At 56.9% G+C, this 18,687-nt stretch overlaps 1 long non-coding RNA gene across 8 annotated transcripts in view; it reads left to right on the top strand.

Annotated features, from left to right (window-relative positions):
• LOC108449487 overlaps positions 1–14,882 on the top strand; it is an 85,238-nt gene extending 70,356 nt beyond the window's left edge. For 5 of the 8 annotated variants that reach the window (XR_001865646.1, XR_001865643.1, XR_001865645.1 and 2 more), the window contains one exon: positions 8,841–11,414. This is a non-coding gene — a long non-coding RNA (uncharacterized LOC108449487). Of the gene's footprint in view, positions 1–8,840; positions 11,415–14,705 lie in introns of those variants that run through there. The other 3 variants (XR_001865644.1, XR_001865649.1, XR_001865648.1) reach the window with 3 other exon arrangements.
• The last annotated feature ends 3,805 nt before the right edge of the window (positions 14,883–18,687 follow it).

The raw sequence follows: 18,687 nt of genomic DNA, 5'->3' as shown, positions 1-18,687 counted from the left end.
AGGAGGAGGAGGAGGGGGTAAATCTGGAGGAACTGGAAAACAGGCAGTTGGCATTTGCAGACATTTTTGGAGAGGGGAGGGATGAAGAGCGGGAAGGTGAGCGAGGGTCGTGGTGTGGCACAGGGGTGCCAGGGCTGCCCATGTGCCTCCCCGCACGGCCCTGGCGCCGTGCTCAGGACGGGACAGGACAGGACAGGATGCAGAGCCGTGCCAAGTCCAGCTGATGGTGTCCCTGCTGCGGCCAAAGAACTCAGGCTGCCCTGTGCCTTCGCCTCCGGCCTCTGCCGGCACATGGCGGTGCCCGGGGCCGTCCTGGGGAGCAGGATGCGGCCGGTTCCCCTCCCAGCCAGCCGCTCCCACACAGCACAGCACGTACACCGGCGGTTGTGGCTTCCCGGATCCCTCTTCTCCCTGCTGCTGGGAACTGTGGCCATTTCAGAGAGCTGCGGACATGCAGGGGACCCTGTGGGACCCTTACTCTGGACACATGTTGGTGGCTTCATGGGCTGCTGGTGGGACCCCGCTGTCTCTGCAGGGCTGGGTTTTGTAGGGGTTCTGTGAGGAGCTGGGGCTCCCCAGATTGCTCTGCAAGGCTCAGGCTGCCGAGGGAGGGACACTGGAGGTGTCATGGAGGAGAAGGCAAGGTCTTTTTCCTCGCATTACCTCCCTAGGCTTCAGTGGAAGTCTGGTATCAGAGACCTGCAGAAAGGCCTCGGTGGCAGCCCGGTGGCAGTTCCAGGGTGCATTTCATGGCTGTGTCTACTCCTGGGGCAGTACTTCTGAAGCCCTGCAGTTTCCAGGTCTTTGGGAGAACACGACCCCAAGCCCACAAGTCAGTCACAGGCCTGGGCTCCTCGTGGTCCAGCTCTGGGTCAGGATGGGCTGGCCAAAAGCTCCTTGTGAAGGTCAAACAAAGCCCGAGCTCACAAGGGGAAGACCTGCCCCTGCTCGTATCACATATTTGTTTCACTGCAGCATCCACACGTGTTGGAAGCTCAGTGTCCTCCACAGCTGGAGCACTACCAGCCCTGGCTGTGGTGCTTTGCTGGAGCTGGACACCCCATCCCTGAGATACAGAAGCCCATGAGGGAGCACAGCTTTGGGAGCGGGAGGCACCGCTGCGATGGGACATGTGGGCAATGGGCAGAGCTGGCGCTCCCCTCTGTGACCTTTGCCCAGGGTACCCTGCACTGGGAGGTGGCATCATCTCCACAGACAAGCCATGGAAAGCCAAGGGAGCAAGGGGACGAGTCTCTCCCCAGGCAAGTTTTGCCATCCTGGCCTTTTGTGGCACTTGTGCTGTCGTCTCCTCTGATCTGCCACAGTGGCCAGATCCTGAACGAGACTGATTTTATCCGCACAGCAACATCAGTGCCCTGTACCCATGGGAGAAAAAGTCCTTGATTTAGCAGACATGACCAGACCTGGCCAGAAAATGGATATTGTTCCTCAAAGGCAGAGAGGGACAAGGACAAACAGCTGAGTTGAGCCAATTTGGGGTCAGGCATTGCTCAAAGAACATGCTGGCAGAGCATACTGACTGCTGGGGTTTGCTACAAAAATGCCTTCTGACAGAGGTGTCCCTGCACCGAGGGGCCTAGGTGGGGCTCACCAAGGGTATTTGCCATGGTTTAGACCCCAGGGCAAAGTCACCCCATCCCAGCTGAGCAAGCTGAAGTTGGGGAGCTTGCCTGTTGCCAGGCTGGATTGCTAGTGAGGAAATCATGTCCAACCTGCTGAGTATTCCCTGGCGCCTCCTTTCCAGGCATTAAAAGTGCTAATTAAACCAGAGCTGTGCTCCAGTATCTGGAGGGATCGGCTGCCTTTCCCAGCAGACGGGCCACGAGCCTCTGCAGGGACGGTCCCCGGTGCCATCCTGCAATGGAGAAGGTCGCTTGGCTGTGCTGCTCTGTGCTCCCAAATCTTGAAGATGGGTGGTGCAGCCCTGGAGCTGGGGACGCTTCCAAAGGAGCTCATCTGCAGGGCAGCCCCATAGACAGCTGAGTGGGATCATGACCGCCCCAAACCCATGGAAGTGATTGAGACAGGGCACTCAAATTCTCCTTCTCACCTCTTCTCCTCTGAGGTATTCGGAGCTGGCTGTCACCACAGAGCTGGGGGGGCACATGGGGGGTGTTTCCAGTGGGAGGCAGGAATTCCTGACTCACAGCCAGTTCTGGGTGTTAATTCCCTCCTGGGAGTCCCAGCCACATCCCAGACCTGCAGAGAGCACAAAAGCCCCTCAGAGGGCAAAGGGCTCAAGAGGGGAAAGGGTAACTCCTCTCGTGGTGGGGAGGCAGGATGGAGGAGAGGACAGGAGGGATGATTTTTATTCCTGTGAATTTGCACAAGTGACCTCCCATGATTTCCTGAGACTCAAGGGAGCTGAGGAGCTGCAGGAGCAGCGTACATTGGCGTGCCTAGCTCTAGAATTCACATCCCCACTGCTTGGAGGAGGTGTGTGCATCCCCTGGACTCTGGGGTGAGGCTGAGGTGTCCATCTGACTGTCTGCTGTTGGCCTGGGGAGGAGCTCCAAGGGCGCTCACGGCCGAATGCTGCCTGCTGGGGAACTGCCCCTCCACCGGGACACCCCGACCTCCCCAGGGGGCCCTTTCCCCCGGCCTTGCCCACTGTGCCCTCAGCCCCATAACCTGGGCTGGCAGGGAGAGTTGAACCCAGCAGCTGCACCCCAAAACCAGCCAAAGACCCAGGGCCGAGTCAGGAATTGCTTGCCCCCGTGGCCTCCTCCTCTGCCACTGCTCTGGGGGCACCTGGGGCTGGGGCTTGCGGGGGGCGCGGGCGATGGAGGACCCTCCGAAGAGCCCCTTGTGCTGGAGGGAGCCCAGCTCACCACAGGCAGGGGATTTTTTTTCTCCCTCGCTCTTTGTTAAGCTCCCTTTCAGCTGAAATGGCAATGCCTGGGTGTTCTGAGCTGACAATAATTGCTGCAGTCTAGACACTGTCTGGTATGAGGCACGGGGAATCAAAGAGGCCCCTTCTCTCACTGCGACTTTCACACATGCTCCCTCGCTCCGGCTCCTTCCTTCTCCCTCTCCCATGTTCCCTTGGTCTTTGCCTTCTTTTTTTTCCCCCCTTGTTCCCCTCTATCTGCCTCTCGCCGAGATGGAGGAGAAGCGTCAGCATCTTCCCCCCCACGCTCTCCCTCTCTGCCGTCTGTTCCTCTCTCCCGCTCCCCCTCTCCCTCGCTCCTTCTCTCATCTGTCTCCTCTCTCCTTCCTCCACTCTTACCTTTATGCTATTCCCTTCCTCCCAAAGTTAGCAGAGAAGCAGGAGCGGGGGGCTGGCAGTGCTGGGGGTTTAACTCTTTCCTCACCCTCTCATAGGTTCTCATCCCCATCCCGGCCCCTTGCTGGGGTCCAGGGTGTCCTGGCTGTTTTGGGGTGCTGGGATCCTCTCTGGGGCTGTGGCGTCGGTCCTGCAAGGGGTTGAGGAGGTGCTGTCAGGGCTGGTCTGGGCAAAGGGGGCTGGACCTGGATCCAAGGGGATCACCTTTGCTCTCTTCTTGCCTTCCCCACACCATAGGTGTCTCTGGCCGCAAGGGAGCCCATCCATGGGGACACAGGTTGTTCCTTCAAGTGCTCTAGTGAGCCAAAAAGGTTTTTTTCCACCCACTGCAGACCTCAGCAGAGCTCTCTGTGCTGCTGGAAGGGGAGATTGATCCCAGCTCACACATGGCTCGCAGTAATGCTCCTGCTTCAGGCTGAGCTCAGCTGCCCCAGCGCTGCCCCACGCCTGCTGTGGGCTCCGGCCGGGCCAGGTCCCTCTGGCATTTCCATGGGATTCCATGTGGTCAGTTCCAGTCATGCTCAGGAATTAGGCTTTTCTGCTATAATGTATTAACAGATCATTTCCAGCTCAACCCTGGACTTCTATTAACCTCTGATCCCTGTGCAAAAGACCCGTTTTCTAGAAAGCCCAACAAACCCTCTCAACTTTTAGTTCATGTGAGATCTTATTTCAGAGAATGGACCATAACTGGGGAAACTGAGGCAAGAGACAGTGAGCACATTGGGTCAGTCTGCTGAGGTCAAGTCTGCCAAGGGGCCACACAATCACCTTCTTTGGGACCCAAATTTGTCCATCCATGGACACGAGTGAGCAGCTCTCCTGCGACCTCCAGCATCTCACCTCCAGCCGTGCTGCTGCTTACCATGGAAAAGTCACATTAGGAAAGTATGTGATGTATTTTTAACTGTCTATAATGCAATTTAACAGCTGGAAGGGAGGAAGAACGCCAGCCCCATGCAATCCGCCAGCTCTCTGCTGTCCACAAGCGAGGGCTCTGTGGACTCAAGGGTTTTTGGTATGGTTGGGGACCTTGTTTGGGAAAAGGGCAGGAAACAACCTCATCCTCGAGATGGGCTCTGACTCATGAAAGGCAGCGAGTGCAGGATGGAGGTGAGAGCACTCAGCAGCTCCCAGTGTGACACGCTTGTCCCCAAAAGCCACCTTGCTGAGTGCTGTGGCCAGATTTGATTCCCCAAAGAGCTCAGTCTCTTGGCCGTGCTTTGGCATTGGGATTCTTCGCATGCTCTGGCAACGGGGCCTGCAGTGGAGGTTTCTGGGATCCCCTCTGCCCTGGAGGCATTTATCACAGGATACTTTTCCCCTGCCATTCACAGTCCCAGGCTCCTGCCATGCTCCCAGGGCTGGATTTGCTGTGGAGGTGGGTGCTGCCAGGCTGCACCATCCCCCTCCTCCCCCAGGATGGGAGGTGTGCGTGCCCCCCATGCTGCTCTCCCAGCCAGTCCCCAACACCTCCTTCTGTGTGGGGAGGGAGCCCAGCAGGGCTGTGGTGTGAGCAGGATGCTGTGCCCAGGGGTCTGATGCATCACCTCCTTCCTTCCTTCCTTCCCTGCCTGCATCCCACAGGAGCCTCTGTCTCCAGTGCACCGAGATCCTGCCAGTGAGGGGTAGAAGGGCCTATATTTGTGTTCCTCCATGCCAGCCAGGTAGAAGTGCTCCTGCGCTGTCAGTAATGGGTCTCTAATGGTGCTGAGCCCTAATGGGGATCCTCTGTGGTGTGTGGCTTACCACAGTAGGGCTTATCTGGGGTGTTTGGGTTGGTTTGCTGCCTCCAAGCAGCTGAGTTTGTTGCCGTCACTGGTGTTACTCCCCTCTGCTTCTCCTTGGAGGACTTCTCCCCGCAGTGGTCCCCAATACTTAGAGGAAGACAGTGAGACCCATCTTCAGCCCTACCCCAGGGGACACCCCCAGGGCAAGGCCCCTGTGTGGTGCTGATTTTCCCCAGGGCAGCTCTTGGGGGCTGGAAGCTGCTGGCAGCTGGTTCCTCTATTCAGGCCTTTGCACACATACTGAAAAAATGAGCCCTGGGACGGCCCAGTGGGGAGGGGGCTCAGTGAGGGGGGCTCTGGTGAGCACTGGGAGGATGTAGGACCCAGGGATGCTCAGAGCTGCTGCTGTTTGCTCACCTTTATGTGGGAGCTGTTGTGAACTCAGATGGAGCCTCCTCGGGCTGGGGCAGCATCACTGGGCTTAGGAAGGGCTGAGAGAGGGAGAGCAAGCAGAAACACAGGCACAGGGAAGGAAACGAATGGCTGAAGGTCATCCCCAGGCCAGTGGCAGAACCAGGAATAAATTCCAGGTGTGCTGAACTGGTGCTTGGGTTGTATTCGTGCATGCGGTTGCATTAACACTGCTGTCCCTGAGCGGGGGCCAGTACTAGAAATAGTTTCCCAGAGCCACTGGTGCCCTCCAGGCCACAGTGCAGGCTGCGGGGTTGGGAGAAGGAGAGGTCTGCATGTTTGGGGTCCCTTTTCCCCCTGGAGTGTCTTCCAAGCCTCGATCTGTGGATGGGGAATGCCGTTGGATGCCGGCTGATAAGGCAAAGTGGTTAAAAACACTGCCTTTATTTGGAAGCTTATCTCCAAATCCTAATGAAAACACAGAGGGAAGCCGGGGACAGCGGAGGGGGAGGACTCACACCCCAGCGTGGTGGGGACCCAGCTGGGCCATGCTGAGCAGGGGCACCAGTTTGGGGATTTAAAAGCTTTGGGGCAAAACCCAAGGAGACAGAGCTTGACCATGGGTCCCACACCCAAGGAGAGGGTGCCTGCAGGGGCAGCTGCAGCCCTGCTCCGAGTGCCCTGAATCTGGGATTCCTCCAGAGTTGTTTTTTTTAATTAGGGGCTCAATGAGGAAGAAAAAGCTTGAAACCAAGGAAACAAGGGAGACAGAAAGGAAAATGTCGGCTCCTGCAAGACAGAGTGAGCTGGCTCTAGCACCCTGGGGTGAGGGTGGGTGCTGCCCCTGCTGCCCTGACCCCTCCTCTGTGGCTGTGGGGCAGAAAGGTGACCAGGTTGAGATGCAATGAAGAAATGAGAAGGTGAAAGGAAGTCTTGTGCAGGGAGGGATGAAGGGCTTTGCCCTGGAGGGTGCTGAGCTGCTCAGGAGAAGTTGTTTTGGTGCAAGAGGGACGATGGAGGAGGTGCAGAGTTTTTTAGGGTATGCTGTAGAGCAGACAGCAGCTATGGTGGGCTCAGCAATCTGAGCTGGACTTTCCAGACACCAAAATAATATTCCCAGACCAAAAGTTATAGGGTAGAAGGGCTGGGAAAGCTGGGGATAAGACATGTGCGTGTGTGTGTGGATGTAGCCGTGGCTGTGCCAAGCCCCATAAATCACAGCAGTGCGGACTGAGCCTCCAGCGGAGGAAATTCTTCCTTGCCAGATTCGAACATTTCCCCTCAACAGCCTCAGCTTTCCCCACCAAGCAGCAGAGACGAGAGATCCTGATGATGGCAAGCGCAAAGCCTTTCTGGGGAGCATCCCGAAGGAGGAGTTCACTGCCCCACAGCCCACGGCGATGGGGGTGCTGGGCAGAGCCCTGCTTTGCCCCGCCTTGGGGCTGATCCGGAGCGGCGCTGGGGCTCTGGGGGTGCTCACCACCACCGCCCCATCCCGTGCTCTCGTTCCCCCATCCACGGCCGGCCGGGCCCAGCTTTGCTGTGCTGGGGGAGAGTAAGTTGATATTTTCCTGCGCGTCCCCAGAGGGTTTTTTCCATTACACAGGCAGAGCGGAGCGGAGCGGAGCTGCCTGCTCGCCCGCTCGCCCGGCTCCCCCGCCTGCAACCTCTGGCACCGCTTTTCCAGCGGCACATTGTGCAAATGTAACCTTTCAGCGAGCCACTCCTACGGCAGGAAGCCGGGGGGCTCCGCTCCTGCCAGGAACGCAGCCGGCGCGGAGCTGGAAGGCAGCCCGTTAATCAGAGCCGGCTGACAGCGAAGCGCACAGCCTGGGCAACAGATTTCTGCTCCCTCTCCCTCGTTCGCGCTGCCTCGCCTTCCCGCTCCCGCTCGCTGCCGCTCGGCTACACGGTCTGCCCTGCCATCCCGCCTGCCTCCCCATCCTCATCGCCATCCTCATCCTCATCCTCATCCCCATCCTCATCCCCCCCTTCCTTCCCTTCCTCATCCTCCGCTTCCTCAGGGTGCCAGCTGGGCTCCTGCTCCCAAGCTCTCGCTTTCCCTCCCCGTGCCGAGCAAGAGCTGCCCGTGCCTCTTGGCATGAAACCCTTTGGGATGCAGGTGGGGACCCCTCCCAGCAACCACTGTGAGGAGGGGACTGGCTGTGACAGCAGCAGCCAGGCCGGGGCGAAGCACACACCGGAACATCGTGCCCATTGCCAGCCGGCAGCACCATGCTCAGGGATGCTGTGCTGGAGGGTGGGACCCCTGTGTGGCTACAGTGCTCCCCAGGACCTTGTACAGGGTCCCCCCAGTGACCCACCCAGCCAGGGGCTCCCTGTGACACCCCAGTCAGGGCTGCGCCCCAGGGGCTGGGTCACAGTCATCTTTCTCTGTCTTTGAGGCAGACCCTTGCCCACCTCCTGCCTGCACCAAAGAAATGTGAGGTTTATCTCCCGTGTGGGGAGCAAATACATTGGGGGGGCTCTGCCCTGCACCCACACACCAGGACATCCACACCAGCACTGGCAGCCGCTGCCCCTCAGGAGGGTTTATCCCTGGCTCGTTTCCCCTGGCTTGTGGCAGCACTGTGGGTTCAGTGTGATATCTCAGATGTGCAGGGCCAGGGGCCTCTCCCTGGGAAAAGGGGCTGGCTGGGTGGGAGCCAGGCTGTCCCATCCAACCCCCATGGGCTGTGTCCCCACTGGGGAGGGCTGGGGTGGGATGAGGTGGCTGCACTGGCCAAGGCAATGGCTGGTGGGACCAGCTTGGGTAGTGTTCCCCAGGTACCAAACACATCTTCACACCCAGGTAAAGTCCAGCAAGGAGGAAAAGGCAGAAGAAATCCCATCATGACGCCTGCAACAGGCTCCCTTTGGTGCAGGAGGAATGTTGGGCACCCTTGCTTTGGGCTTGCCAGGAGCAAAAGGGCACCAAAAATGGTTGCATCCAGCCCTGTTCTTCCCCAGTTCCTCCTGCCCCTTCAAGACCAAGCACTGAGTGTTTTTCTCCCCCAGTGAGGTTCTGTTGGAAGCACCAGGGATTCTTCCAGGCAGGGACTGCTGCACAGTGCTGTGACTTTGGGGGCAAGATTCATCCCCCTCCTGATTGCATAAAAAAACCATAAAAAACCCCCATTGCTTTGGTCTAAGCAGTATGTGGATTCTGGGCTCACAGGCATGGCCGAGCAGAAATGCAGGGGGCATTTTTATCTGCTCCTGGAAATGTCTTTGCTTTGCTGAGGATGAAGGGTTTGATTTTTGGAGCTGTTGAGCCTGGCATGGGCTGAGCTGTGGGTTCAAGGGCTCTTCCAACTGCCCTCAGCCTCATCCCTAGCCCAGCCCATGGGGCCGGCCCCCTGCATTTATTTTTCATTTCTGATTTCTTCCAGCATTTGAAACACAAAATGTGCTGCATTGTAGCATCTGCTTTTGTGGTATTTCCAGCCCAGATGGAAGCAGGAGGCACTCAAAATTCAGAGATGGAAAAAAAAAAGGATCTGGTGAGATTTTGTCTTCCTGCCAAACTCACCAAACCCAGGATGCTGGGAGAACCCTGCTGTGGACGCAACATCCCAGGCCCTCAACTCTTCCATCCGTTTCTGGTTGTCTGCTCTTTGCTCATCCCAAACCATCCTCTCGTTCCCAAATCACTTTCAGGACGCTGCACAAAGCCTGACCCTGCTGTTGGAGCTGTGGATGGGCGGATAATACAGTCGCTGAATTTATTTCACCTTTTCCTCTGGTTGCGAATTGTCCGGGAGCAGATGGCGATTTTCTCAAGTGTATCCGTTATTCGAAGTCACTCACTGAGACAGCGATGGCTCAAACAAATCCCAGGCCCCCTGCAAAGCCATCATTTGGTCTTTCCATCTGCCCAGCCGCCACTGTCGGCGTGGGCTCGGCTTCCGCCAGCGCGCCGGAGGGAAGCGAGGAGCCAGGAGAGCCGGTGGATGTGGTCAGCCCCGTTGTCTGCACCTCTCTCCCACTTCATCTCTGTGGAATGCTAAGCTCTGGAGGGTGGCAGGAGCGACTGGGATCCACATTCCACCTTTACTGGGGTTTGGGAGGTTTGGGGCTGCGCTGTCTCGCTCGCATGGTGCCTTCCTGTGTAGTGACAGGGTGAGGGTAACTCACTGGGACAATGCCCAGTTGCAAACCGGGAAGCTGCTTCTCAGGAGAGGATGCCAGAGGGTGTTTCTGCTGCACCTCCCTGCGTGGCCCCGCAGGAAATGTGTGTTTTTAAGGTGGTGAAACACCGAAACAGCCCCAGGAAACCTGAGGCCTCATGTGTGCGGTGTCCCTGCGGCACAGGCTGGTGTCGCAGCCAGGGCTGAAGGTGCTGAGGGTTTGTCTCTGCAGGAGTGTGCCCATCTTTGGGTGATGGATATGGAGAGGGGACCTGCAAAAGCAGCCTGAGGATGACTGTAGGTGGCCAGAGCCCTCCCTGTGTTGGTGGCACCTTGTTGGAGAAGCCTGGGCAGGTCTGCGAGGAATGGGTTTTGACTGGTGGCTTCTGCCAACCTCCTCCAATACCTCCAAGGAGACCTGTGTGCCCAGGGCTCTGCTCTGGGCTTTGGTAGATTGGGAAGGGGCCAGGTGCAGGCTGTGATCCATCCCCCGGATAACCCCCACCCCCAAAACCCAATAGGGTTATTGTGAAAATGAAGAGAACCGGGGAGAAACACATGAGTTCTCAAGCTCACTCTCAGCCCAGCAGTCAGTCCCTGGAGCTGGGGCTCCAACTTCCCCACCCAGAGAGGGGCTGAGCCAGAGAAATGCTCCCGCAGCGATCTGCTCCCTCCTCCTGGCTGCACTGCCCTTCTTTTTTTCCCCCCCACATCTTCTTTCTTATTTCCTCCCCAGCAGAGACGCAGAGGTGGCCGGAGGGGACTCGGTGTCCTCTCGCGGGGATACCAGGGCCATGCAGAGGGCACTGGGGGGGCTGTGAAGGGTTTTCAAAGGGTGAAACACTTTGAAATGCAGTTTCCTCTCCCCTCTTCACCTCCCCCCGGGCTAAACAAATACCCCCCGGCCGGGAGATGCCTCCCGCATCCCGCAGGCTTTTGTTCCCAGGCTTTTGTCTAGGGCTGGGAAAGGGGCCAGGATCCCTCAGCCTCCCCAGGGACACACATGCAGACAGGGTCTTGCCTGCTTGGGATGCTGAGAGGGAGGCAGGAGGTGAGAGCTGCCTGTGCCCGCTGCCCAGAGCTTGGGGACATCCCATGAGCCATCTTGGTGTCCCTTAGTGGCTTCCAGCCGCTGTCCCCCTTGCTTGTCACATCACTGGCACTTTCTGCCCATCCCTGGGAGCTACTCATGGGACAGATCCTGGTCCATCCTGCCCTCACTGTGTCTCCTCTTGGCATCCTGCCACCAGTGCAGCCTGCAGGCTCTGTGTATGGCCAGTGCCACCAGCTCATGTCCTCTCTGTGGACATCCCCAGATGCCAATTGACACCCATCACCCATGGGACCCTCCAGGCAGAAGGTCACCGGCTGCATCCCCATCACAGGAACTCTACAGAAGCCCAAGCAAAAATTATGTGGGTTTTACAGTGACCTCTGGCCCTCAGGAACTCATCACCAGGCTTTTCATTTACATCCCAAAAGCCACCTTAATTACACCGCGGGGAGGGATCACTTCCGGCATTTGCTTTTTGGGGCAAAAGGTTGATGGGAAAAAATCCTGTGAACAGTCAGACATCCCTGAAGAGACTGAGGAGACTGGAGAGCCAGCCTCAAGCCTGTCCCTGCCAGTGACAAGAAACACCTTGACGAACTCAAAGCAAAGGTGAGACTCCAAACAAACCCTCTGGAAACCAAACCCTCTGGGAGCCAACCCCCATCTTTTCCCCGGGGCAAAGTGTTTCTCTGGTGACTACGTTTGGAAGAAAACAGGATTGTTTGAAATCTCCCCTGTTGTTCCTGCCTCCCGCCAGGAATTACAAAAAGAAAATAAATACCCGATTTTTGTTATTGAAACTTTGAAAGTTCCCCTGGGAAGAGCAGACCCCGTTTGCCCCAGCGCCACAGTCCCTTCATGTCCCTGTCCCTGCGGGACCAGGCAGCCGCCGCTGGTCCAGCCTCTCCGGCCAGCTGCAGCCAGGGATGTGCAGAGCCTTTCCAGACAACAAAAGCTCTCTGGCTGCCTGATTTCCCTCTGCCTTATCTCCCTCCGCGATAGCCAGGTTATCAGGGGGAGGAGGGCAAAGCTCTGCGTAGGCGGGGGTCTGTCAGCGCTCAGGGGTCCCATCCTGCGTGGGGCAGAGCCCTTTTTCTCCCACTGACATCTTCCTTGTGTGCAGTGGGGTGAGCAAAACCTCCTTGGGGAGCAGCTTTGGAGCCTGGGTGAGCACGGAGACCTCCGGTCCCCGCCTGGACACCCACCCGGGGGCAGCGGCGGGAGGCTGAGCCCCTGCGGGGTGGGCGGAGGAGCTGCGGGGCTGGACGGTGGGAGAGCAGCCCCGGCACCGCGCTTGTCACCCAGACAAGAGATCAATAACTAATTTCACTGCAGCAGCAGCGCCGGGTTTTTTCCAATAATTGTGAGCCGGCGGTGGGGAATGAGGCTCTCAGCACCGTTCCACACCAGCCTGCACCCGATCAATCGCCACACCGCTGGGGCAGCAGGAAAACTCATTTTTCTCCTTTTCTTCCCTCTCTTTCCTTCTCTCCTTCCTTATCCCACTCCATTCCCTCCTCCTCCTGCTGTGGCGCTGCCTGAGCTGAGGGCTGTGTCCCCACGCTGGGTGGGATGTGGACTTGGGCTTTCCCAAGCCGGCCCCACGGTGGTGGGGACAACAGCTGAGCCTCCTCTGCTGCCTCAACAGCCCGGAACACTTTGGTCCCTGTCACCCACGGGCCGGTCCCAGCAGCTCGGGTGAAGGTGGCAGAGCAGAGATTGCTCCTCTCCTTGGTGGGATCAGGGGCTCCCAAGGGTGCCTTGGCTACTGCATTATGTCTTTTGGTGGCCTGTTGGTGCTTTTGTGTGGTCCAAATGTGACTCTTACTTTTTATGGCCTTTTTTTCCTTGGGTTTTCATTCCCTGAGCGATTGGTCTGCTCCAGGTCAAGGATCCTACTGAGTTTCTCCTGTAATTATCCTTTATCCCTTCTGCTTCTGCAACTCTGCAGTGCCTCAGTTTCCCTCTTCGTATCTATAATAGAGGGGGCTGAGAACACCCCTTCCTGCTCCTTCCTGTGCCATTACGAGCCACCATGTCCAAGGCAGAAGGTGTTGCTGGTTTCCAGCTCACAGGGTAGTGCTTGGTTTTGGGGTTCCCAGAACCATGGAGTCCCATGATCCCTGCACCTGTGAGGCGGCAGAGAGGGATGCTGCGTGCTCAGTATCTCCCTGGGATTGAGAGATGCTCCAAGGTGGAGTCTGGAGGCACCTTTGGATCTCTGCAGCACCTCCAGTGGGTTGTGTATGAGGTGCTTGGGCAGGGCAGGGAGGAAGGCTCAGCTGTGCGTTTGTCACTGCAGCACCTTCCAAGCCCATCCACACCCTGTACACCCTGTGAAGGTGGCAGCAGTGCAGCCCCTTGTTCTTCTCCCTTATTTAAGAGCCCTCTCCCTGGTTCCCCAGGACCATCCCCATGAATTAAAGACTGCCTTTGCTGCAGAGCACTGAGAGCTGCCTGCATAATTTCAAAGTTTTATGACTTGCCTTGAAGGCTCCTATTGATTGGGGTCCTCTCCGGCTGATGGAGCTTTTAGACTGGGCAAGCAAGGCTGGAAGCTCAGCCTGCCCAGCTTAGCTAAACCACAGCTTAAAACCTCTATGGCATGAGCACCAGGCCACTGCTGCTGCCGGGAGAGTCTCCATGTACACATCCACACCGGAGCTGTTTGCACTTTGAGGTGCTTTTTGGCTTCTCAGTCTCAGCCCAAGAACTGAGACTCCCCATGGGCTGTGCCACTTCCCACATGGGGTTTAACCTGTGGAATTATTTTCCTGGGTGGGTTTGAGGTGGCTTTAGGATTTGGAGTGAGGGCATTTTGAAGGGTTTCTGTCCTGCTGAGGCTCCAGGCACCACTCACTTTCATGGGGCAGAGGGATGCTCATGGGATTTGGAGTTTATGTGCAACACCCACTGCTGGGTGCAAGCAACAGCTTCCCAGTGAGTCATGCGGTGCTGGCACAGACACACACGTGGTCCAGCAAGGAAACCAGGAGCATCTCTCCACAGCTGCCATCTGCCCCGTGGCTTGGCTTTGGAGAGGAATTGGTATCACCTTCACTTTCAAGCTCTCCCTGCTACTGCTGGAGGCTGTGGAGCTTTAAGGGCCACGGCACAGCCAGGGAGGGCCACTGACCATCCTTTGTGCTGGGAGGTGGGTGTACGCCCACCAGCCCGAGCATCCCCACACCTCCCATGCCACCACTCTCTCTGGGTACCATGCACAACTGAGGGCTTTGCCCACTCCACCCCTTGTACAGAGCTGGGACTGGTGGCCAGGAACTCCCTTCCCAGTGGCTGTTTGACCTCAGAGAATGCGCAGGAGTTGGTGGTGAGTGTGGCCAAGCTGTGACTCTGCAGCCACAGAATTGGCTACTTCCACCCTCTCCCAATTTCTGTGCCCTTGGGGGCCCCCTGCTCTCACTCCCTTTTCCCCCCCACCCCCAGGGGGGCCAGTGCGTGTCTGAGCTGGGCTGGAGTTTGGGACAGCAGGAGGGAGGTGGTGGGAGACCCCATGGCTCCTTTAAGAAACCCACTACCGGCTCCAGAAACCAGCTCAAGGTCACAGCGGGAACCTGCGGACTTGGCAGCAGCCAGCAAGGGAGGAGGGATGAAGGGAGGGAGGGAAGCAGCCCGAGATCAAAATGAAGTCACAGCCAGGGAGAGGGGCTGGCTGGCGGTGCAGCGCAGGCAGGAGGGAAGGTGGGGTGCAGCTGAGCAGGACGTGCAGGGGAGTCCCACCCATGGGTGTCCCCCTGGGGATTGCTGCAGCCCCAACCCCAGCACAGAGCTTTGAAGCTTCCCTGTTGCCCCCCAGCTCAGAGCCCTGTGCCCTCCACAGCTCCAGCCAATGTGCCCACGGTGGTTCCAGCCAAGGAAAGTCCCTTTGAGCCCGGGGAGCCACCCTGGGAATGCTGGAGTCACTTCCCTCCCATGGGACTTCCTGGGCTCCACAGGAGGTTTTCTAGCTCCAAGAGGAGCAGAGCAGGAGGAAGCTGCTGGCTAGGAGGGTTGGATCCTGCAGCTCATGGCATGTTCCACTCCCAAACTTTTACCTTATTTTCTTTTTAAAGCAGCAGCTCCCGGAGTCCTGTGATCGCTGCTGAGTCTCTGCCTTCATTTTGGGCCAGGAGGACCTTTGGAGCCACCCTCACCAGAGACCAGAGTGGACAAAACCAAGTCTTTGAAGGCTCAAACCCCGGGAAGTTAATACAAATTAATTAAAAACTCAGAACATTTCATTTTTTTAACCTTTGGTATTGAAATGAACCTCACAATTCTGGGTGCTCCAACTTGCCCTCTGGGCAAGTAAAGCTGGGTGAGGTGAAGGCACCAGGGATGAAGATGAATGCTGTTGGAGGGGGGATGCTCACAGCAGGATTAGCACATCCCTTCACAGCGTTAGGACCTGATGGCTGAACCCATTGGGGGGTCTGGGGGTACAGGCAGGAGCTCAGACAGACCCGACCCCAGCTGAGGGTGAGCTGTGGCTCTGAAGCTGCTCATTCTGGGGTTGGTTCAGCGATGCCCAATTTTCATTTTCATCAGCAGAATTAATCTGTGGAGTTATTTTCCTTTCCTCCCCCTCCCCTTCCTCTCCTCCCTGCTTTATTCAAAGAATTTGATCATTTCTCCCAGGAGCTCGGCACCATTAACATTCACTCCCAACGCGTGTGAGCTGCGCTGCATCCCCAAGTGCTGCTCCTGCTGCCAGCCCTGGTACCCAACCAGGCTTGGGGGAAACCTGGTCATCAACTTCTCCTTCCAACAGCCCGGGCCGGGGAGCCCCTCCACTCCCTAAATCCACATCTGCTATCCCCCAAATCCACACCTGGCTGCCACGGCACAGCAAAGGAGGATGGCATCCTGAACTCCAGCTTTGCTCTGCTGGAGCCTGGGCTTCTCCAGCAAATTAAAGCCAAGGGGCTCTGGGAAGAGCACGCAAGGCAGAGGAATGGGCAAGTGTTACAAGGTTTGGTGGTTTCGGTCAAGCAGATTGGTGACCTGGGATTTTCCTGGAGCTGCGTAAATTTGCAGGCTTGTTTTTCATTAATAAGGATTAACTAACAAATTCCTGTTGTTATTATTGCTATTATTAGTGTTATTATCACTAATGTTATTAAATATTGCGGGCCAGGCTGCCTTCCCCAGCACCGAGCAGCTGTGGTTGGCACAGCCTCGTCCATCCAGCACTGTGCCTTGGCTCCGAGTGCTCCACAGGTCTGTGTGCTGGAGATCAATATGTAATCTTTAGAATCTATGTGGGAAGGTGTTTGGTCTGAGAATTTGCTTTCTTTGCTCAGTTGAGGTCTGAAGGGGGCCCAAGATCTTGGGAAATTGGGAACAGAGGAAACATGGAGCCTGGTAGGTTTAATGGTTGGGTGGAGTGTGGTGGGGAGCACCATTACCTGTGCCCAAACCCAGCCAGGTTTCACCCTGGGGTTCCCCAAAAGCTTTTTTGACCCCCATTTCAGGCCCTTTTTTCCTCCACAGGTGCCCCAGCAGCAGCACAAACCCACACGTGCAGTCACTTGCTTTGCATCCGAAGGGATGCTGATGGGCAGTACCAGTCCCAGGCAGGAAAAAGGGACTTTTGCAGCAGCTGCTGCCTGTTGGATGCTGTTGAAGGCAGCAGTGGCAGCCCCTGCCTGTGTGCAGGCACTGCGCCCACCTGTGCCCACCTCGATGAACCATTTCCTTCCTGAACAAGAGCCCTCCCAGGATGTCCTGCCTGGGAAATTAAATCAGCTCTGAACGGGAAGTGCAACCAAGCCGGCCCAGCCCAGGAAGAAAAAGGGCAGCAAAAGAAAAACAAATTCAGAAGCTGGAATGGAAAAAAAAGAAGTTAAATGCTGTGTGCACTGCTGTCCCTGTCACTCCCTCCACACACAAAACCATGGTCGGGAAGGCTGGTTTGTCCCACCAAGGTGGTGCAGAAAGGGGCGATTTTTCCTTTAGCAGGATTCCTGCTTCAACACAGTCCTTTTCTTCCAGTTCTGGCTCTGGAGAAGGGAGCAGCTGGGTGTTGAGCCCGCCACAGCCCAGCCGTGCTGCCGGGCGAGGGCAAAGAGGCGTTAGCTGAGGCGGGGAGCCGAGCGCTTTATTTTTAGTCTTGGTTTAACAAGTATTAATTAATAAGAGTGCGAATGCTAATGCCGAGATGACACAAACTGCATTGCCTGAAATGAATGTTTGGGGCTTGTCTGTGCCAGGATTTACAGCCGGGTGGGTTCACAGGGGCGAAATCATTGCTCAAACTGCAAGGATAAGCTGAGCCGGCTTCTTCCCACCGAGAGCGGCATCGGCCGTGCCGCAATGGGATGTGCCGGGGGCTCCGGGGCCGCGCCGGGGGCTCGGGGCTGGGCTCGGGGCTGGCTCCGCAGCAGCGCCTTGTGGTGCCACACCAGCTCATCTCCCAGGAAGTTTTGCAAAGTGTGGATTATTTTAGTCTCTGCCCATCGGAGGTGTAGGGTCATGCCTTGCAGAAGGATTCTTTCACCTAGTGAAGACTTGAATCTTCGGAGAAAAATATTCTCTTTCCCCTGGTCAAGTCCCTCTGTCCTGCTCATTCCCTGCCCACATCTTCTTGCTCTGAGAGCTGGGCTTGGCTGGAGGGTTGGGAGGAGGCTCAGGAGAATTAGGAGGTGAAAAAGTATCCCATGGCAGTAAGACTTGAAGAGTTTTACCCATCAGCACCAGCATTCTGTCTGGGTTTGTTGGCATCACAGAAATTATGAACTTGAAGCTCCATCAGAGCTAAGGCTGTTTTTAGGATGTTTTTAGGTTTCCAGTGAGGTGCTGTGAGACAGGGTGATGGTGGCGTGGGGTCCTGTGGGTCATCCAGTGACTTAAACCTCTCCAGTGGGCTTCTTGAATCTTTGCAGAGAGGGAAGAGCTCAGTCAGGCCAGATCCAGGCCAGGTTTTCCTCCTTCTTTCTCCTCTCAACTGCAGGCAGGAGGGAGCTGCTACCTGCCTGACACAGCTGCTGCTGCTGCTTTCGAAGCCCAGCCGCCTCCAGCAAGCCCTGCTCACCTGGGATGATGGGATGGCAGAGAGCGGGAGGCCGAGGAGCGTGGCCAGTGCAAGCCGGGCACGTGCCATGCACTGGGAGCCAGGGACACTGCTCGGTGTCCACACTGCATCCTCCCTCTGCATCCTCTCACTGCATCCTCCCTCTGCATCCTCCTGCTGCATCCTCCCAGGGCACACCTCATCCTCCTCAGAGCGCTTCCTGCATCCCCCAGCTCCTGAGCTGGGGCAGAGACAGGAGCTGGCAGGACTCATGGGGGGACTGGGTCTCATGCTGGGGGTCTCCCTGTCACCTGAGGGGGCTCAGCTGCCATTTTGGGAAAGCCAGGAAGGGCTGAGTTGTTTTTCTTCAATGGGCTGGAAGGATATAGCACAAAGAGTGTGCAGGGAGGTGTCACTCCCCAGGGTGATGTGGTGGTTCAGGGTGAGGGGGGCAGAGGGTGGGATTGTGGGGTGCCACACTGGGGCTCACCAGTGCCAGAAAACCCCTGGTCTGGGGGTTGGGGTGGTAGACTGGAGCCACTGGGTCACTGGAGCAGGGTGCTTGGATGCAATGGTTAGAAATTAAAGCAATTTATCCCTGCCTCATCCAAGCCAGCAGACAGCCCTGCACTGGGGTTGGGGGGTGAGGATGCTCTGGAGTGGCCCCTCACAGCCCCTCACCACCCCACAGGGACCCAACGAGGGCACTGGGGACCACACAAGAAATCCCCGCCCATGGCCTCACCAAACTCACCCACCTCCCCTTTGGGCTGGGTGGTGCCATGGCTGGGTTTTCCAGGGAGGGATGCACAGGCAGGATTGCGTGGCTGTGGCCAAGGGCTGGCTCCCCAAACAGCGCTGCCACGCTGCTCTTCAGCAGCTCCGTTCTATCATCGAATTTTAATTTAGTTAGTTGAGTTCTTTAAACAGTGTGCACTTGCTAAGTGCTTTGCATATTTTATACTCATGAGTAACATTTATCAAACAGAAAGTACAATTAATCAAAGAGGGGAGCGTTTGTAACTTGGAGCAGTTTGTATTCT

Source organism: Corvus brachyrhynchos, unplaced genomic scaffold (genome assembly GCF_000691975.1).
Source record: "Corvus brachyrhynchos isolate BGI_N302 unplaced genomic scaffold, ASM69197v1 scaffold59, whole genome shotgun sequence".
Taxonomy (NCBI): Eukaryota; Metazoa; Chordata; class Aves; order Passeriformes; family Corvidae; genus Corvus; species Corvus brachyrhynchos.
This window is presented reverse-complemented; position numbering and strand designations above follow the sequence as displayed.